This window comes from Dromaius novaehollandiae, chromosome 13, assembly GCF_036370855.1.
Source record: "Dromaius novaehollandiae isolate bDroNov1 chromosome 13, bDroNov1.hap1, whole genome shotgun sequence".
NCBI lineage: Eukaryota > Metazoa > Chordata > Aves > Casuariiformes > Dromaiidae > Dromaius > Dromaius novaehollandiae.
This window is the reverse complement of record NC_088110.1, coordinates 12,571,517-12,590,577: the sequence shown is the minus strand read 5'-3', so window position 1 is coordinate 12,590,577 and position 19,061 is coordinate 12,571,517. Positions and strand designations below refer to the sequence as shown.

Sequence of the window (19,061 nt, the reverse complement as noted above, 5' to 3'; positions counted from 1 at the left end):
CCTGTTGTTATTGAAAGCATAGAACATATATACTTCTAGGTATTGTGTGCATGAGTGAATTCTTGCACTTCTATAAGCATGGATGTACCAATGGAAAAGTCAAGGTATAAGAGAGCTTTGCCACTTCGTTAGCAAAGGAGAGTGTGACAGGTCTTCCTGCATCCTCCCATTTACAGTGAGGTAACATCCCTCTGTCTCCAGATGTATATCAGTCTCTCTCAGAAGAAGGATTTAAAGAAATAGCACCACATATGTGTTTTGCAGTTTATACAGATATGATACCACAGCCATTGATATCCTAGTATTGCTTTTTTTTTTTTTTTTTTTTGAAAAGAATTGTATCTGTGTTTCATTATATATGTATTTTTCCTGTCTCACTAGACAGTACCTCACCCCTGCTGGAGACCATGTTGTATTACTCTCACAGCAAAGGATATTTTAAACATCAGACAAACGTTTTCATCTTGAATTTGTGTCTGGTCACAGTTACAGTTTGGCTACCAATGTCACCTCAACAATTTAAAGCTATAAATGTAACCTAGAGGAAAATGTAATATGTGTCATCTTAAGCTCCTACTCTGTAAAACACTTAGGTGCTTAACTATACACGTTTGAACCACACTTAGTGCTTATTAATTACTGATCTGTTCATTTTAGTGGTTTATTAAATTGGAGACTTAAAGAAATGGAAGGCCTCCATAGGATGATAGGACTAAGTAAGATCCATACTGAATCACCCACCTAGTTCACCTAAAGATTCACGGCTCCCTGTTTACTTAGCAAAACTGCATGTTAGCACCTGCCTACATAGTGCAATGCAATGCATGTTAGAAATCTCAAATTATTTGCAAGCATGCTGGTGCCTTTGATGTGATACAGTGCAGATCCATGCAAAACCCCCTAATATTCTGAAAACCGCGTGCGCGGCATGAGATATGCACTAACGTGGATATGTTAGTGTAGTAATCCACCGTTTTCCATCAAGAAATACTATTTATAATGCTATTAACAAGGCTTTGGAAAAGAAATTATCATCATCTCCTTTGCCTACATTGCTTAATTCTAAAATTGATGGTTTGATCAGCAGCAGATGGTAAAGAATTTTGGAAATGCATAGTGTTTTCAAATTAACATATGTACAGTATATGTGACTGTGCTATAAAATGGAATTGTCAGTTGTAGATAGGCACTTTTTTTTAAATGAGGACTGTAACCTTTAGTTTTCTAGGTGTTGATTTTGCTTTTGTTCTCTATCCTGTTTCTCGAACAGAAGCTTTTCATCAGTTTGTGAATTTAGGTTCAACAGAACAGTATTAACAATAATCTGTTGAATGTATTTATTAGATTTATTTGCAAAATAAAGGGTAAAGGAAAGGAGTGTAAGAAACAAAGTAAAAGGAACAAAAATACAGATGACACAAAAATTTTTGCTTAGTCAAGTCCATAGAAGCCTTACAGGAATTCTAGAGACCTAACTGATTTAGGCAATTAGGGAGCAGAAAGGCAAATATACTTAGTTTTGACAAATTCCCTGCAATGTAAATTGTACAGAATTATTTGCACTATTTGTAACCATTGATTGAATTGTAAATTGACTATAACTACTTGATAGAAATAACTTCAGTGAAATTAAGATCCTAGTGAAGTCTCTGGGAGTTTTGCCATTTCTTTCATTGGGGATAGGGTTTTCTCTGATCATCATTACTGTAGACAGCTCAATGAAAGAGGCTGCTCATTTCACAGCAGTGGTCTTTGCAGCAAAAAAGATGGTTGGGTGAATAAAGAATGGGTTAGAAAATAATACTGCAAATATTGTGATACTTCTCAGTGATATCCTCTTGGCTTGAATACACTGTTGAATTGTTACCTCCCTGCTTGAAAATATATACAGCATAAGCAGAAAGGATGTGGGAATAATAATAATAAAAGATATTCAGAAGCACAGAGAAGTTTCCACACAAAGCAAGAATGAAAATAGGAGAGCTTAGTTTAAGTGAGTGAGAAGATAAGTAAGATGCTGTATAAAATAAATGAATGATTTACAGAGGGTAAATCTGATTTCTCTCTTGGCCTTGCCCCGTAATGCAAGCAAAGAGTAAGTAATAAAATGACATGCCAACAAATTTTAAATTGATAAAGAGGAGTATTTGTTGTTTTTCACTGCAGAATGGAAATTACTGATGAAGAAAATCTTTGGGAGTGCAGAACGTGGCAGCATTCAAAACCAAAGCAAAATAAAACTAGACATTCATGTTGGTAAGGAAGTCTCAGACACACTATTCAGAATAAAGTAGGAAAATGTGAGCTAAAATTTATCCAGAGAGTCTCCCTTTGGGATTTTGGCAGTTTTGGTTTTCTTGGCTTTTCTTTATACATTTTTCAACAAAGTGTTGGAACCCGTTCATTACTGGAGGAAGGTTGCTGTACTAGGTGACATACTGCTGTGACTAGTGCGGCTTCTCTTTCCCACCTTCAGGGTCTCCTCCTGTCACCATAGGGCTGTAATTTAGTACAGACAGGTTAGGAAAGAGTGGGGAGAGCCTTCACATGAGGCCCGTGGCACACGAGGCTGTGTCAGGTGGCTGGGTCGTACGGGTGCCGGCCAGAAGGAAGCCTGTGAGAGGCAGGATCTCCAGAGGTGAGGAGCTGTAGGGCAAAGGAGGACTCTTGTTCCCAAGTCAGAGAGCCAGGGACTCTTCAGCCTCTGGTGGAAGGCGGGGTTTATGGTTTCATTTTCACCTTTTGCATTTGGACAATAAATAAAGCCTTGCAGCAATGAATAGGGACTCTTCTAGACATTGATAATTCCCTGGGCTGGTGAATAACTCCAGTTTCTCAATGTCCTATTTTAGCTTCTCAAGTAAAACACATTCTGATTTGTTATTTCAAGCAATGAATTGACTAATGCTTCTGCCACATGATGTAGCAGAAGTTGGTTCATAACATCCAGATGCTGCCAATGAGCAATTTTTTTTTTTTTTTTTTTTGCAACAAGAATTTCTTTCAGACATAATTCTTTATGCTACAGTACAGTTTCTTATACAAATCAGTAGAAACAGCTTAGAATAGCTAGAAATGCTTAATGATTAGGGTGGTACACAGCTGAAGCATTACCAGTGAAATAGCTCACTTACTGATTTGTTGCCAGGTAGCGAGCCAATTAGCAGTGCCAGTTATTATTTACATTTCATGCTATATATCACTGAAATTGTGTTGTTGATTTATCATTTATATGGTGGTATTGTCAACATAATTTATTCAGATCATGCTGGGATACCTGGGAAATTAAGTAATAAAGAGAACGGCATGGAATATGTCTGTATTCAGAGATATTTACTTTGCTTTTAATGAGAATGCATGTTCAGGTAAATCATAGATCACTTAGCTATTAAACTGTTTTTGAAACAAAGTTTACTTCTTGTATTTTCTCTAAGGAAATAGTTTGGTTTTGATTATAATCTGATTTTTATTGTTAAATAAGTCACTATTTTACAGACTGGTTTAAATATTATAGCAACTAACTGTACCAACTTAGTTGACTTGTAAGTTATAAAAAGCCATGCTAGCTGATAAAGTATTGAGATTTCCATTGTTCCTTATGTATTAGAAGTTACTTTAATCTCTTGGCAAATACTAAAATAGTATATTTCTATTGGAAATCCTTTGTAATTGCTTGTATTTTTACAAAGTTAAGGGCATTCTGTGGTCAGATTTAAAAATCCCATATAGGTTGAAAGCCTCTGAGTTTTACAAGATGCAAATATATTCCTTCAGTTACCAAAACCCAGCCAAAATGTATCCACTTCAGACATATTGAGGTGACCAAAAAAGTTATCATGCTGGCTTTTGAATGATTTTTGCTTTTTTTTTTTTTTTTAGAAGGGACCAGAACTTTTCTGAGCTGCTGTATGGCTTGATCTCAAAACCTCTTCCTCTTAGTCATCCCATCTAGTTCTTTCAAAATATTTTGCTTTTCTAATGGGCTTAAGTTTCTCCAGTAGGTTGGCTATAGTCTATTAAAAACATGACTTTTTGAGTTACTTTTGCCTAAAACAAAAACTACTTTTTTAAATAATATTTCTAAGGCACATATAGAACCAAATAAAACACATTTTCTTCTAGCCTGTCATGGTGTAAGGACCTTCTGAAAGTGAAATTTGTTTAAACAGCTCTATTGACTCCCACACTTGAATTTTCTGCCAGCTCTGTGGCATGATTTTCAATTTTTACAAGACTTGTTCTTCATTGTGACCCTCCTGGGTGTATTCAGACCTGAGCAGGTGAATAAGCCCATCCAGCAAATGCCAGTAATCTTTGAGCAACCATGCTATTATTCATTTACTAGCTTTTAGTTAATCATTTTTGCATGTATTTGGTATGCTGAAATTTTTATATGCCTTCAAAAATCGAAGAAAAGTTTTTTTTTTGTTTTTTTTTTTTTCTGTTAAACTGAAAGAAGTGAATCCTGCAAGTGGATCTTTTCAAATAAAGAATCTCTGAAAATACTCTTTAAGAATATTGATACAAGGTTGTGTGATCAGAGTTGAGGATTCGGTCATTTTTTTGGTGGTAGCAAAGATGAAAAATGCAAAGAAAAAAGTAACTGTTGGGCTGGAAACCTTGCTGTAACATGGCCAAAACCTACTTTGATTAATCCTGTACTTTTACAGTAAAGTGTGAGGGGTAACTTAAATGATACCTGGACACATCTCAGTAGTAGAAGGAGGGACCTGTTTTGATTGTAATAGTGTTGTCACTGAAATACAGCACTTCCTGGTGAGTAGATGTAACATAATATTCTCAGCAGTAGAAATCATAGCTATGCTATGGTTTTTGTTAAACTTTGAGTTAAATGGTCTTCAAGAGTGCAAGGGGTTTGCAGTTAGGTGGATTATCAAGGACTAAGGAAGAACCTTGTACATTAAGGATTAGAGCAGACTTCTAGTAAAATATTGAACTTTATCATATTAATAAGCAAAGATATATATTTAAAAGAAGTAAAGCTGGTGAATCACAAAGTATACTTTTTCACGTATTTCGACAGTTGCACTTTAGTTTTGACTGGAAATTATTCATGAAGTGGGAGTGCACTTAAGGCACTGTATTTTATGAAAATACTGAAATCTAAGTAGCTTGAGACTCGCAGCATTTCATGATAAAAGACTAGGAGCGTGAGTGTGTATCTGTGTGTGGGGGAAGGAAATATCACCTTTATTTTTGCTATGAGGTATGTGAATCAGCTGAGAGGCAGTGATGTTCTGTTATGTAGGTTCTGTGTGTCCGCTATGAAGATTTCAGGAGGCCAACAGGTTTTCCAATTTCTCCTGTAACCTCTGCATGTCTCCACACAGCTGAAACGGAATACATGATAGGCTGTAGGAAGATGTGGCATTATACCATTTGCAGGAGAAGGAAGATCATTTAACTTGCTCTTGGCTTTGTTATTTGAGGTTCACAAGATCTTGCTCCAATGATAAATGTCAAGTTTCCACAGAACCCATACTGTGTTCTTCTTAATTATAATGGAAAACATTTGTCCATAGCATTTAGTGTTTTTTGTATTTTAATGTTTTAATATTGATGAAATTAAAGTTATTTTAATACTACAAAAGCCAATTGCTTAATCAGAAGCCGATTCCTTTAGGCAGAAAACATGCTTCTCGAAATTCCAAACAGTTTAGTGGTTATCCTTTTGAACTTTCCTAACTTGAATTCTACATCTTAAGCTTTACTGCTCAGTGTAAGTTTTCATTAACAATGTTAGAAATATTAGCATTTTCCTAGACTTTATGTCCTCTTCTGAGCCACTCCTGTTAACATGTGATACAGTATTTCTCACAGTTCACTTAGCTGCAATGAATAGTCAAAATGCATCTTGGAGAGCTGGATGAAAGCTTCTGTTGTTCAAGTCAGTTTATCCTGCTGAAGTTATCAGCTGTTGATTAAAAAAAAAAAAAAAAAAGTGGATTGTTTTGGTACTGTGTTTCTATGTACAGGCAGAAATAAGTACTCATTCTGTGAGAGCAGTAAAATCTTTCTCGTTTTTGCATTTTCTTTTAAGTAGCTTGTGTATGACTATCACCATGTTAGGCATGCTTTTAGTAACTCTAGAGGGACCGTATTCAACATTCTGCTAAAAAGGTGTTCTATGCCTTTTAGCTAGGGGTTAAACATCCATTTCTTTTATTATGAACACAAATAAACAGCTGATAGAATATACAATGCTAAATTTATGCCAGTTTTATCTAGGCTTTCCTCTACAGGAAAGGTCAATTTTGTACAGGAGAGAGCTTTTGTAATCATATACTGTGTTCGTATACTTCTCGTTCAGTTGATCTATATTAAAAATGGGTTGTTTGGCTAAAAATTCTGTATTGTGTACAGATAGCACAAAAACAAAGGAAATACCCCCAAATATCCAATTCCCTTTTAATTGCTTTATTCCTTTTCAATAGTATGTCCTTTGCCTAGTGCTTGACACATGACTTTTGGTGTCTTTTGTTCTTCTGGCATATGTTGCATTAACCCTCCACAGTGTGGTGGAAGATACTGATGTGGAATATAACTGCCAAAACAGGGGTTTATTTTGTGTTGAAATGATAACCACTGAGGAGGTCAGCAGAGAAACTGTTTGAAGGAGAAGTCTCTTTTCATAAGCAGATTTGAGAAAGAAAGAAAAATGTGCAAGATAAGAAAAATCATGGAAGAGATGAATAGGAGAAAGGGAAATTTAAAAGGGAAGAAATCCTATAAGAAAGTAGATATCACAGAAGGAAGTAGATAGGACAATTAGGAAAGGTAAGATTGTTTGGATGGAGATCACTGTTTTCCAATGAAATACAGTCTCAAAATTCAAAGCAAAGCATTTCAAACTCATGGATATTAGTATCAACATGTGTCTTATGGATCCAAAACAGGTTTTATGAAGCTCCCATACAAAGTAGGTGGATGAATAGAACTTCGGTATGCCCCGTTCTCATCCATCCTCCCACGCAGCTTGGATTAGTTTGGGAATTCTGAAGAATTCCAAAATTTTTGAGCTAAATCATCATATTGTAAGAGGTTACACAGTAAAGTCAAAGCTGAAGGAGAGTTATCCTGCCCATGACTTCTTTTCCTTTACTAGTAGGATTCAAGCCTGTATTTCTTGAACAAGGAAGAGTAGTAGCTCATGCCTCCTCTCTCTTTTTGTTCCCAGCATTGTTGGCTCTATTCTTTTCATGTACAAGTTCCTTCCCCTCCATGTATGCCTAGGTCAATGTGTACTAAAGCAAATGCATACAGTTAAGCTCAAATCAAGGAATCTTAAGAAGACAAAAAGAAATCTCATTTTTCACGTCATAGTCTCTTACGAAAGAAATGCTGGCATTAAGTGTTGTTATCTAGTTGATGTCTCTCTCTCCCCTCTCATTCCTCTTTCTTCTTTTAACTAGCATAAAATAAAAGTGAGACTGAGTTTTAGGAGTAACTTAGGCATGGTTGGCTCAGCTGCCTGCTTTCTCATCTCATCCAAGTATTGTGATAGCTTCACAACTACATTCTCCAATAGCAGCTGTTTCTGTCCATAGTATGATGGTCCTCCAACAAAGCATTTTGGAAAAAGTCTGTAATTAGTACAATCACTATTTAAAAGCTAGTTATAAGGAACTGAAAGGAGCTTGACTAAATAGTCCATGTTTTCAAAAGTCAATGTTCCACAGTCTAAAAATTTCAATAGAAAACTGTTGAAGTGTAATTGAAATGCTGTTATATGGCCATGAGCCATCATGGAAGGAATTTTACATTAGGCAAATTTTGGATAGATCTATGTCACTTCTCTTTCTGCTCTGGCAGTATGAATGAAAGAAAAGTTGTCTTAAATGTGCAAGGTGATGCTATTTTTTCTCTCATATGGTAGTGAGATCAGTGTAGGTAAGCTAGAGACTTATTACAAGTCAAAACAGTAGCATCTCAAGGTGCCTGTTTTCTCTTTCAATATACTCGCTTCCTTCAAATGTTTTTTCTTTGACTTGGTCCTCTCCCTGTCCTTTTAGCATTTGTTTCAGACCCCAACTGCCTTTTGCCTGACCCCTTCTCACCCAACATATCAGAGTTCTGAACTCTGACTAGAGAAAGGAGAGAAATTAACTCATTGTGCTGTCCCAGAATTTGGACTAGCAATGAAGGAGCTCTAAATTATAGTGAGACTTGACTTTGGGCTGATGCTAAAACTCCAGGATTCATGTCAGAGATGGTTACAGTAGAGGCTTGTACAAATTCAATCCAAAGCTACAACTTCAAACCTTAAGGATCTATCTTAAAGGTAATATTCTGCACACGATAAGATTATTGAAATTTTTGAGAGGCAACCTCCTTTGACTGGTTTAATATAAAAGTCATAAAGATTGTTTTTTCCCTTCATCTTTGAACAATTTTTTGCAGAATGGATCCTTTCTGTAGATGAGCATGCCCAGCCGTTAGTTTTCATAGATGCAGGCATAAATTGCCCTTTTCTGCATGTACGTTCCCTCAAGTTTCTTGCCATATACATGATTAGTATGGCTGAATAGTGTAACCGCCATACTTCAGTTTAAATGATTTTCCTCACTTACCTGAGGTGTGGGACTGGCACACTCCTAATTCTGATTTATGTAAGTGCTGATTAACCAAAGGTTGGTCTTGTTGATATGTGGTAGTCTGAATTCTTCCCTCAGAAACTAATGGAGCACCAAAGTCAAATCATTATCTGTTAGATCTGTTTAAATCAGCAGGGGTGGTACCAGTGTACAGAAACCCAGGGGGCTTAATGGCACTCTGAGAATAAATGTCAACAAATGGTGAAATGGCTGTTGAAAATTACTACTCTCAACTAGTCAGCTGTTCAGACACCTACCACCTTAACCATTTACACTTGCTGTACTCTGGAAAAGTGTAGGATGATTGGGGAGGGTTAAATTAGAAAAATCTGTAGTGTTTTGTGTACTATGCTAGCTGGGTTCATCCCTTTATTATTTTGTTCTCATTCCAAGATGAAGTGGAAACTGGGCAGAGCAAGATTAGTAGTCACCAGGCAGGGATGCAGTGATTGGAGTGATATGGCATGTTATGTTGGTCCCAATTATTTCATTTGCTAGTAGAACTTAGTTCTATACCTGTGTTTTGGAGCACTTTTCTATTTGTCATTCTTTGTGACTAGGTGAGAGTTGCTCATTTAGATCAACCTAAATCTTCTTTATCTGGATAATTCTGCTTCCCATTTAACTTCTGAATACAAAGGAGAGGTTGTATTTGAGAATGAAATTTGTTGTACACAGTGGGTTTTTTTTTACTATTTTGTAGTTAGCTATTGTCTGCTATAGGTGAAAAGAAAGGCAAAGTGCAGGGAGGTGTAATTTATTTAGACCTTAGCTTTATTAACTTACCTTACCTGGGAACATTATCTGATTACCTTATGACTTTGATTTTAATTGTGTCTATTTGAGGCAGAACCATGTTACTTCACAGTACCCTCAGTCCAGTGTTTGGCCCCTATGGCCCTTTTCTCAGAGAGGAGGTAAGGGCTGGGAAATGGGATTTTGTCACTGTTCATTAAAATCCCTAATTCTGTCCCTCACCTTCTTTAAGGAATGGTTTCCCTTACGTCAACTTCTGGTTGTAAGAAAACCAAAGCCACTACTAAAGGCATATCTGCACCGGATTACTTCATCACAAGAAGATGCTATCACTTAGCTTGGCTGCCTGCCCCTTCATTGGGGAGTGGATAGTTAGTGGTTTCCGTACAACTGGTTCAATATATGTCTGCTTCCCAACTGAAGAGTTGTAGACTGTTCTCATGGAATAATTTAGAACAATATTTTTAGTAGGTAATTACTGATCCTTCTGCTTCCTAATTACAGATTTGTCTTCTGGCCTTGTCAACTATGGAAGCCTTATAACTCTGTCCTGCTCTCCCTGTTCTGAATCTGACTTAAATTTAAAAACCTAACAGATGTGTAGTATTTCTGCTTAGTGTGACATAATTTACTTCACGTGGCTGCTAACCAGTTTAAGAAAGAAGAGAATGCAATTCTGTTCCCGTTCTGTCTCAAAAATCATTTGCAGATAAGACTTACCTGGAAACTTGGTCCTACTGGGTGAAAGCCAAATGAGCAGTATTATACTTCTGCTTTCAGCCACACGTGACCTGTTCTCAAAACCCAGAAGGAAGGTATAAATAGGAAGTGTTTAGCATATATAAATCGTTAGCTTATTCTCCCCAGCAGGATGATGTGCTATGGATATAATCAAATCCATCTCTGCTCGATCTTGTGCACCTCATGCTCCTTGACATTGCCATAAATTCAAATTGTGTTTTTGTACAGAATTCCCTTGCCTATGGAAAACGAGTGGCCTGGAATTAGCCTTGGCTCTGGACAATTTTCACGTGCTTTAACTGTAAAATTCCATCTTTCCCACACTTCTGCCGTTCTAGGACTCACTTTACGATTCTGATACTTAAGCCATCCTTGCCTAATCTTTTCTTTTTATTAAAGCATCAATGAGCCTTTAACTTATCTGTGAAGGCAAAAATGATTGTGCTACCATATATGTTTGATTCCCACTACAGGGGCTTTCTCAAGCCTTTCTTGTCACCGCAAAATACGGGAAAAGCCCTTGGAATAAAAGTCTTTTTCAAGCGGTGTGAATTTTCTGAGCACATACTAATACTATAAAAACTGTTACAGAAAGAGTTTAGTTTTTGTAGTTTTCTGTCTTAAAGCATCCTTCAGGAAAAGAATATCTTCACATCTCTTAATAGTGTGATAGCTTTCAAACGTATTGTTGTCTGAACTGTTGATTAAACAAAATGGTGCTGATTGCAGCAGGGCGGCTAAATGTGGGCAGAAGTAGCTGTTGCAGCCTGCTCACTAAGAAGTCATTTATCAAAGTTTTATCTGATTTCAGAGGCGTTAGATTTATCAGTCACAGTTTATAAATGGCATGTCATCAGGATCAAACCGAAGCAATACCTTCTTCAAGTGTGGCTGTAAAGCAAGTGTAAACGTTTCTTGCAGACGTATTGCGCCCTTGCACTAGGAGGTATGTCACGCAACGTTATTACGACTGTCTTTAGCATTTTAGTTTGGTTTTAGATTTATTATTTGGTGACGGAAGTTTGTTTTTTTTCCCTTATAAACAAAAAAGTTTAAAACTTTTTTCCTACCGGTGAGAAAAGCACAGCCGCTTGGTACCACATGTAGAACATAACGCTGGAAAAGCCGCAGGAGTTGTGGCAGAGCGCAGGCCAGTGGCAGCAGGGCCAGGCCTCGCCGCCAGGGCTTGCACTGCCGCCCTGTGAGGCAGCGGGGCGGCTTCAGCCCGGGGCATCGGGCACCTCCCAACTGCATCGGTTGGCGTCCGCATCAGCCCGGTGAAGTAAATGGGGTCAGACATAGCCCCATGATGGCTGGGCAGCGCCATGGGGCCCGGGTCGGGCCGTGACAGGGCAAGGACTAACCGCCCTGGGCTGGGCTAAAATGGCACTGGGGCCTGGGCAGGGTGGGGCAGGCCCCAGGCGAGGCCTGTCGGTGCCCTCAGGGCCCTGACGGCAGGTTCCTTTCCCACAAAAATGGGCAATTTGGATTATCTAGAGTGTTTCCAGACCACACCTATGGATTAACATGCAAATTAAAGTCATACCAAAAGACACTAGGAAAAACCTACTGCAAAGTAACTGTAGCGCATCCAAGGAAAGAATTTAAAAGTGGCTTGGCTGACCGGAGAAATGAGCCTGCCCTGTATCCCAGCCCAGCAGTGTAGGGTTTGACTTTTTGGGTGATGAAAACACTTGAGATTCAAGTGCAGTGTGGAGGGAGTTTTATTAAACTTATAAAAATCCATTTGAGTTGAAATTAACCTTGGTCATTCCTTAGCCTTAGAGAAAAAGTGCTAAAAGCCCAGTAAGGCAGATGTTCTGCCAACCCACTTGATTTTTGGGGCCTTTTAAAAAAAAATGTTGGCGCCCACTGCTTAAGCTGCAAAATTAAACTGAGAGTTGCTTATTAGGAGTGAGAAGATTGCTTCGGACCCTTTGAAAGCATATACAATGTCTTTAAGTGATTATGAAGGTAAATCTTACTGTTTGGAGAAATGATTTCTGCACAGCTATTTCTTTTATTGCTGTGCTGAATGTAAAGGCATTACTCCATTTAATAAATTCTACTGTATCTCTCAGTCTGTGTAGGCTGATATAAATATCTCCAGTTATGTCATATTACCACCTTTGTACAGCTAATGCTAGGTCTTGATGACTAGTGGCTGATAAATGCAAAACCTCATTTGGTTTGTGAGTGATTGAATGCTAACACTGTTTAGATTTCTTAATATACTTGTATTAGCATGAATAAGTAATGAGCATGCCAGGCTTTTTTGAATATTTGATTGTATCTTTATAATGGATTTGTGTCTCTCTCTTTGTGCTAATGTCATTGTAACTTTGTTGGTGTCATAACTCCAGACCTTAGCAATCGATCTTTATCAGCATATCTTAAGACAATTACCCTCTCATGGCCAAATTACTGTATCATAAGACTTTTCTTATAAAAGTATTTTGTATATTGCATTTAGGATACAAATAGGTACTAATTCTATCCACAGTATATTTCTCATTTCCTCATTGTGTCTTGTATTAGTGTATCGATCAGCAATTTTTCTTGTGCTGGCTCTATAGGCATACACGTGTGCATATATAAAACATTAAAACTTGTCTTAATTCTGCTGTTTATCAATATACTAACTAAGCCTTAATACTCAAATTCAGCAATTTTTTATCTGCCCTGAGACTTCCGCTACTTTTAAAAATTAAGCCCTAATGTTTACAGTTTCTGGGAAATCATCATCCATCATTTTGGATAGGGATTATTGTAGGAAGAAAGTATTAGTTTGTCAGAGACTTCTGGTCACTCTGATACTCTGAAAAATAAGTACCTGAGGTGCACTAGATTTTGTTTCATCATCCTTCATTGTGTTTACTGACTCATTTAACAGGTAAATGAATTGAAAGAAAGGTGGCTATTTCATTAGTAATTTCTTAATGGATCTTAAATCTGTGTTACTTTCTCTATGAAAAATATCTAAGCAGAATACTGCTAGACCAGTAATATTGGCAAAGATAGAGTACTGTTTGGGCTTGTATTGTTCTGTCTTCCCGATGTGCTTCTGAAAGTATGCTTCTCTTCCGAGGTGCCAAACTTAGCTGCAGCCCTCAAGCAATATTTCTGGTTATAGAAATTTCAAAACCTGTCATGTGGACTTTCAATTCATGTCAGACTTAAAACACACTGCTGCTTTATGGCAGATGTTGGACCCATTATTCTGGAGATGCACAGTGGAAATCTGTTGTGCAGGGCTACATATTCCAACACATCTGTTCTGGTCCTGTCTTTCAGCGCATTGGTAGTGTATGACAAGTAGCTGGAACATGGATCCAGCTCCCGTATTTCATTACCAGTTTTTATCAAAGGAACCAGTATGAGCTGGAATATAGGACTACCAGAGGTGCAGAGAACTGAGGTAGATCTGTCCCTCCCATTTTCTTTAAAATCAGCTAACCAGAATATGCCAACTGCTTCCCAGTTTTAAAGCTATATTAATCAAAATGCATAAATAATATTGTAGAACAAAATAACTCTGTAACAGGGCACAACAGAACTGTTGAGTAGGGGTGAGGGGAGGCGGGATTAAAATAAATTACCCTACCCTTGAAAAGATTGGGAAAGAGATAGTCCTATGCTCCTGTTTTGCTTTTCAGTCCACTGGCTTACTGGCTTCTGAATTGAAACAAACTCCCCACAAGTCCCCCCTGATTCCTAGAAAAGTTCTTTCTGGCTTAGCTCTAAGGCTTGGATCTGCTACCTGCTGCTGACAGACCCCTTCTCCTCTCTGGAAACTTGCAGTCTGGTTCGTGCTCTGGACTGCATGCTTGCTCTCCTGAAGGGAGTTAAAATGCATGCTTCCTGACATTTGGATCGTGGTTTTCCTTCCAGCTCTTTGTATTCCTCTCTGATAACTGGACTAAGTTCTGGGTCTCCTTGCTACTTCCCTTATATTTAGAAAGAAGTTCTTGAGTACACTGGCTCTCAGAAGTCAGTGAAAACCCATCACTGTTTTCCTGCAGGGTTGAAACACTTGCTATAGAGGCCCACAGAACTGTTGAAGAAAGCCATAATGAAAATATCTCAGACCTTCACAGACTCATCAATACTTAGTCCAAAGATCAAACTTTGTTGTGAGCCTTCCTCACCTGGTTTTTGAAGCTCCCTATCTTCTATTCAACCACCAGTCTCCGTTCTGTAATCATATTTACACTGTCTGCATTCCCACTCATGTACTGTTTATTCAGACCTGTTTCCCATGAAGTTCTATCCTGTGTACTTGAGTCCTGCTCTTAAGACATAAGCAGCATGTTCTCTGCCTGGATCAGCAACAGCTCACACAGAGTTCTACATATCTGCTTCTATTAGAACAAGCCATGTATTTTGTAGTTTTAGTAGGGTTATGTGGGAGAATCAGAAGGGTCACATCTCCCTCTGTTTTTTCACAGAAGAGAATGAATGTAGTATAGTTCATACTGATGCCAAGTACATACTCATATTTCCCTCCTACTTAGGAAACCTTAGCCTCAGAATTCTGTGTTAGATGAGCAGATGCATTATATGGGATGTTTTCCAGATTCCCTTTTAAAAATCTGAATCACTCAGTGTTTGCCATGCAAACTCCTTTACTCTGTAACAATGTCCCTGGGTCATTTGAATATGCACCAGGAAAAATGCCGAGCAAATTACTATGTTGAATGGCAAATTTTTAGTAAAGTTCGTTGTTCAAGTGCACAAAGTGACATTGGTGTCAAAAATAAAAATTCTAAATTCTAAAAGTACAACCTAAACTTATTTCTGGTTTTGAAAACATTTGCATTTTTGCTTCTTGGAATGTGCATGCTGCGTAACCAGTGGCATGATGTTAGCATGCAGACCATCTCTGATGATTTGAAGGTTTCATAAATTTATTCATTTGATTATGTGATACATAAAATTGAGTCAGTGGACAGTTTCAGAATATGCCTAATTGGACAAATTTGCAGTATCGCTACCACTTTTCTGCAGTATTTTCTATTTGCTGTGCTGAGCATCTCTGCGCTCAGCAGGCTGACTTTTGTGGATCCCATTCTTAAGTGTTTAGTGCTATGTGCTACACAGGGAGTCAGAGATGAGTGTTGGTCAGACGTTGCAGGGTTAGCTCACAGGTCCTCATCTTTGAGGAGATATGATGCAAGCAATATGAAGAAATTGACCTTTCATAGTTGACTCTTGATACTTACAGCTTACTTTGCAAATAACCTCATACACATGATGATTTTGGTGGTACCCATATTTTATCTCATACTCCCGTAATCCTTTGAAGTTTTCAGTGAAGTTCTCTCTGGTGAAACCTATCCATCTTGCTAACTTTAGAGAAAGTACCTTAAAACACTTTGTAAGAACACGTTTTTAGTGAACTGTGTGTGAATGAGTTTTGGGAACAAAAGATTATTAAGCGTGGTGGATGGCTTAACACAGCATGATCAGCATGTAGCTCTCAGGAAGACGTCTGAAATCAGTTTTTTTAATGCTGTGTCCATATAAACATATCTCTCCTTTCACATCTGCTTTATATTTTTACATTTTCCCAGCACTTTTTGAGCCACAGTTTCCAATTGTGGGTTTATTAAGAGAGCTAGAAATAGATCACTGGGTGCAGGTGAAAGCAACGTCTGCCTTCCTAACTTTATGATTGTCAGAGAGTAAGGACAACTTTACTCATTGGTATAATATTATATCTTGTGTCTTCCTAAAAAGAAAACATGCGTGAATTTTCTTCGAGGTCGTTTGTCTATGAAAAGGGCTCTATGAGGATAAACCGTTATAGAAAGTCTCTTTGACTGCATTCTTAAAGGCTAGCAATCAAAAGATAGGAATGTTAGTAACAGAAAACAAAAATAAATTTACTACCAATTGGGTAGTGTTTCATTTATGCTGCTGCAATGCTTCTATTAAATGAAAGATTAAAGGTGGAATTTTTAAAGTGAAGGGTTGACAATTGCTCCCATTTACTTAAGTGGTACAAGTAAACTTAACAGGCCTCTCTAAGCTTGAAGCCTAACATACGTAACTGGTACTGGAAATAGAGCAGACATCTTCACTGCTCCTCACGGTAATGCCCCTCACAGCATTGTTCGTTGCTAGAACTCAGTGTGACTTGCAAAGAGCGTAGGGATTGGAGATGAGCAGAGAAGGATCGTTCTTAGTTTTGGAATATTTATTATCTTTGGTACTTAATATCGTTGTGATTCATACTGAGAAATGGGGGGAAAAAAGGCCACCTTCTGTCTGAGAAAGAATGACTTTTTAGGATAGGCTTTTGGAAATCTCTTGGGACGCAAGACAATCCGCATGGCAGGGCTACAGGCCTTGAAAACAAGCCCTAGGCTGCTGGTGCATTATGAACCTTGGAGGAGGTGTATCCAGATCCTGGCTCTGCAGCAGCCCTCTCTGTGAGCTTCCGTTTAGTTCCCACTTCAGGTATGAGCTGGAAATAATAAGCTCTGTTATTGGCTACCATTTCAGTTTTCTTACTGAATTGTACCATTCCCATAGTGGACTTCTCTGAAAATTGCCATGTTACCCACCTCCTTAAGCTGGAAAATTTTATTTAATTCAGTAGTACATTGGCTGCATTAAGTTTGAGAGCTAGTGGCTGTTTTCCCTAGGAGCTTGTTGATTTGTGCATGGCAAACTTATCTAGATGAGCAAAGGACTTCTTCTCAAGTTCCTTGGCATAGAGATTTTTCCTATATCTTTCCTGGTTGAAAATTCCAATCCTGTTTCCTTTTCATCACTAAAAAACTCTTCAGTCACTCTTATGATGTAAAAAAAAATTTTGGGGGGGGGGGGGAAGTTAATTAACAGTCTGTCCTTTTCCATATTCAGAGGTTTTTAAATCTGTTTAGTTCTTGTGGAGAGCATATATTAAAATAGAATATTGCAGGGAAAAGCCACCTACAGATAGTACTTTTGAGATAAAAGACCTGATAAAGGAGCCAGTGACTTTCTGTCTTTTTGCTTGGAATGTACACTAGGCATCTCCATGGTGATTAGTGTTTTATAAATGCCAGAGATAAATGGTCAGAAGAAAATGCTGCAAACAGCAATAACTACTGAAGTTAAGGCTTTAACAATTCTCTCCAACCAGCTTCCCTTTGTGATTCATTTCCTTTGAAGTTGCAACTTGCAGGCCTACCTGACCTTACTAAAAAGCTCATGTATAGAGCTTATGCTCCTCTCTAACCACCTGGCACTTCTGTGTTTTCATTTTACTTAAAAATATGTAGCACCGTTCAGTGGCTCAAATTATATAGATAGTTTTGCTATAATGATGGCAGCATTATGTGTCCAAATGAACTCACCATTTGTGTGGAAAGTCATAAGTACACAAGCACTGGAAATTATAAATGACACCTGCCAGTCATTGGACTGCATGTGCAGTCAGGCCTGGAATCCAGAGTCTGTCTCAAATCAAGTGATTTGACTGGCAGTGCATATTGCTCTCTCTATGCTAACTGGCAGATTACCAATAAGAATAAATCATTTTAAGCTGGAATGATGATGTTGGCACCTGTCGAGTGAGCTAAAGTCCGTTTCACTTATAAGCCACAGACTATGGAAAATTAACCAACCCCCATGCTACTCATATGTGGACGTATTTTATATTTCTACCTGGAAGTGTGTAGAGCCATGCGAAAGGAAAGTGCTAGTTTATAGGCAAGACTGCTCTGGCATCTTCTTACTGCTGAATGCTCTTTCAAGTTGTATCCGTGGAGTACATAGGAGATAAGCAGGCCTTTCTCAAAGAGCTGTTGTAAATAGAGCTGGTTGCAAAAACGACTATCAAAATGTTACTCTTGTTTTTTATGAAATTGCATTCATTAAATTAAATGCACAATTCAAGGGTGAGGCTTTTCAAGAGTTTTCAGTAGAGATGGACTTCATATGTGCAAGGTCAGTTGAACTCCTTTGAGTTCCAGTCAAAATCAACATTGGTGAAGACTACAGAACTGAGACTGAATCTGATTAACATTTATCTCATATCTTGTTTATTCCACAATTGGTGTGGTTTGCCATGGTTGACTATCTGATTGCTATATATTTCTCCTGTAATGACAGTTTTATATGCAAAGTTACAAAGTTGAGCATCATTGTGCAACTCAGACATTTCCAGCCTAGAATCATCACTTGCATCCTATTGCTGGTGTTGCCACAGCATGTGGGAATACTTTGCCTGCTGTATATGCATGTTATAAACGAAGGAACTATTTGTAAATTTGGAGTTTTCATGTTCTGTATGCTCATTTTATTCTGTGCAAGTAGTAGCAGTAGCATGAATATTTTACTTAATTCAGCTTCTATCTGTGCTATGTTTTAGTTTTATTATTTTTATTGTGAATGACATAGGATGTACAGGAGTATTCAAAATGCCATGATTCTGTATGGCTTAATCTCTACGAAATGGTTACTGGATTTGAATGTCTGTAACAAACCAACCACTCTTAATATTTTGTCCTAATTTTTAAATGTTTAATGTGATCACCTAAAACCTTGTATGCTTAAGTTTTTGAGGCATTAGTAAGGAAAATGAAAATTGTTGTGTCTTTTTAGATGTCTATGTGCTTTGCATTAATTTATACAATGGATTTTTTTAAACTGAAGTTTTCTTAAGATATGACGAGTGATTATTTCTTTAAGTATGTACTCTACCCATTATTAAATTGATTATTCAAATCTCATTTAAAACAAGAGGCCAGATGGCAATATTCCAGTATGTGTTGCTACTAGCAACCACAAACCCCAAACTGAATGATTTCCTATTTTTCACTGCGGATGAAGGGATCTCTTCATATAGTATACAATAAAAAGAAGCTACAACTAATTACAAAGCAAGATTGTTATACTAATAATTGCTCACTGACACTCTTACATATTTTGATGACCTCATAAAAGACACGATCTGTT

General features: G+C 37.7%; 1 long non-coding RNA gene across 1 annotated transcript in view; it reads left to right on the top strand.

The window, feature by feature from the left end:
- LOC135329732 (uncharacterized) overlaps positions 1-19,061 on the top strand; it is a 109,171-nt gene that overhangs the window by 38,942 nt on the left and 51,168 nt on the right. The window lies entirely within an intron of this gene.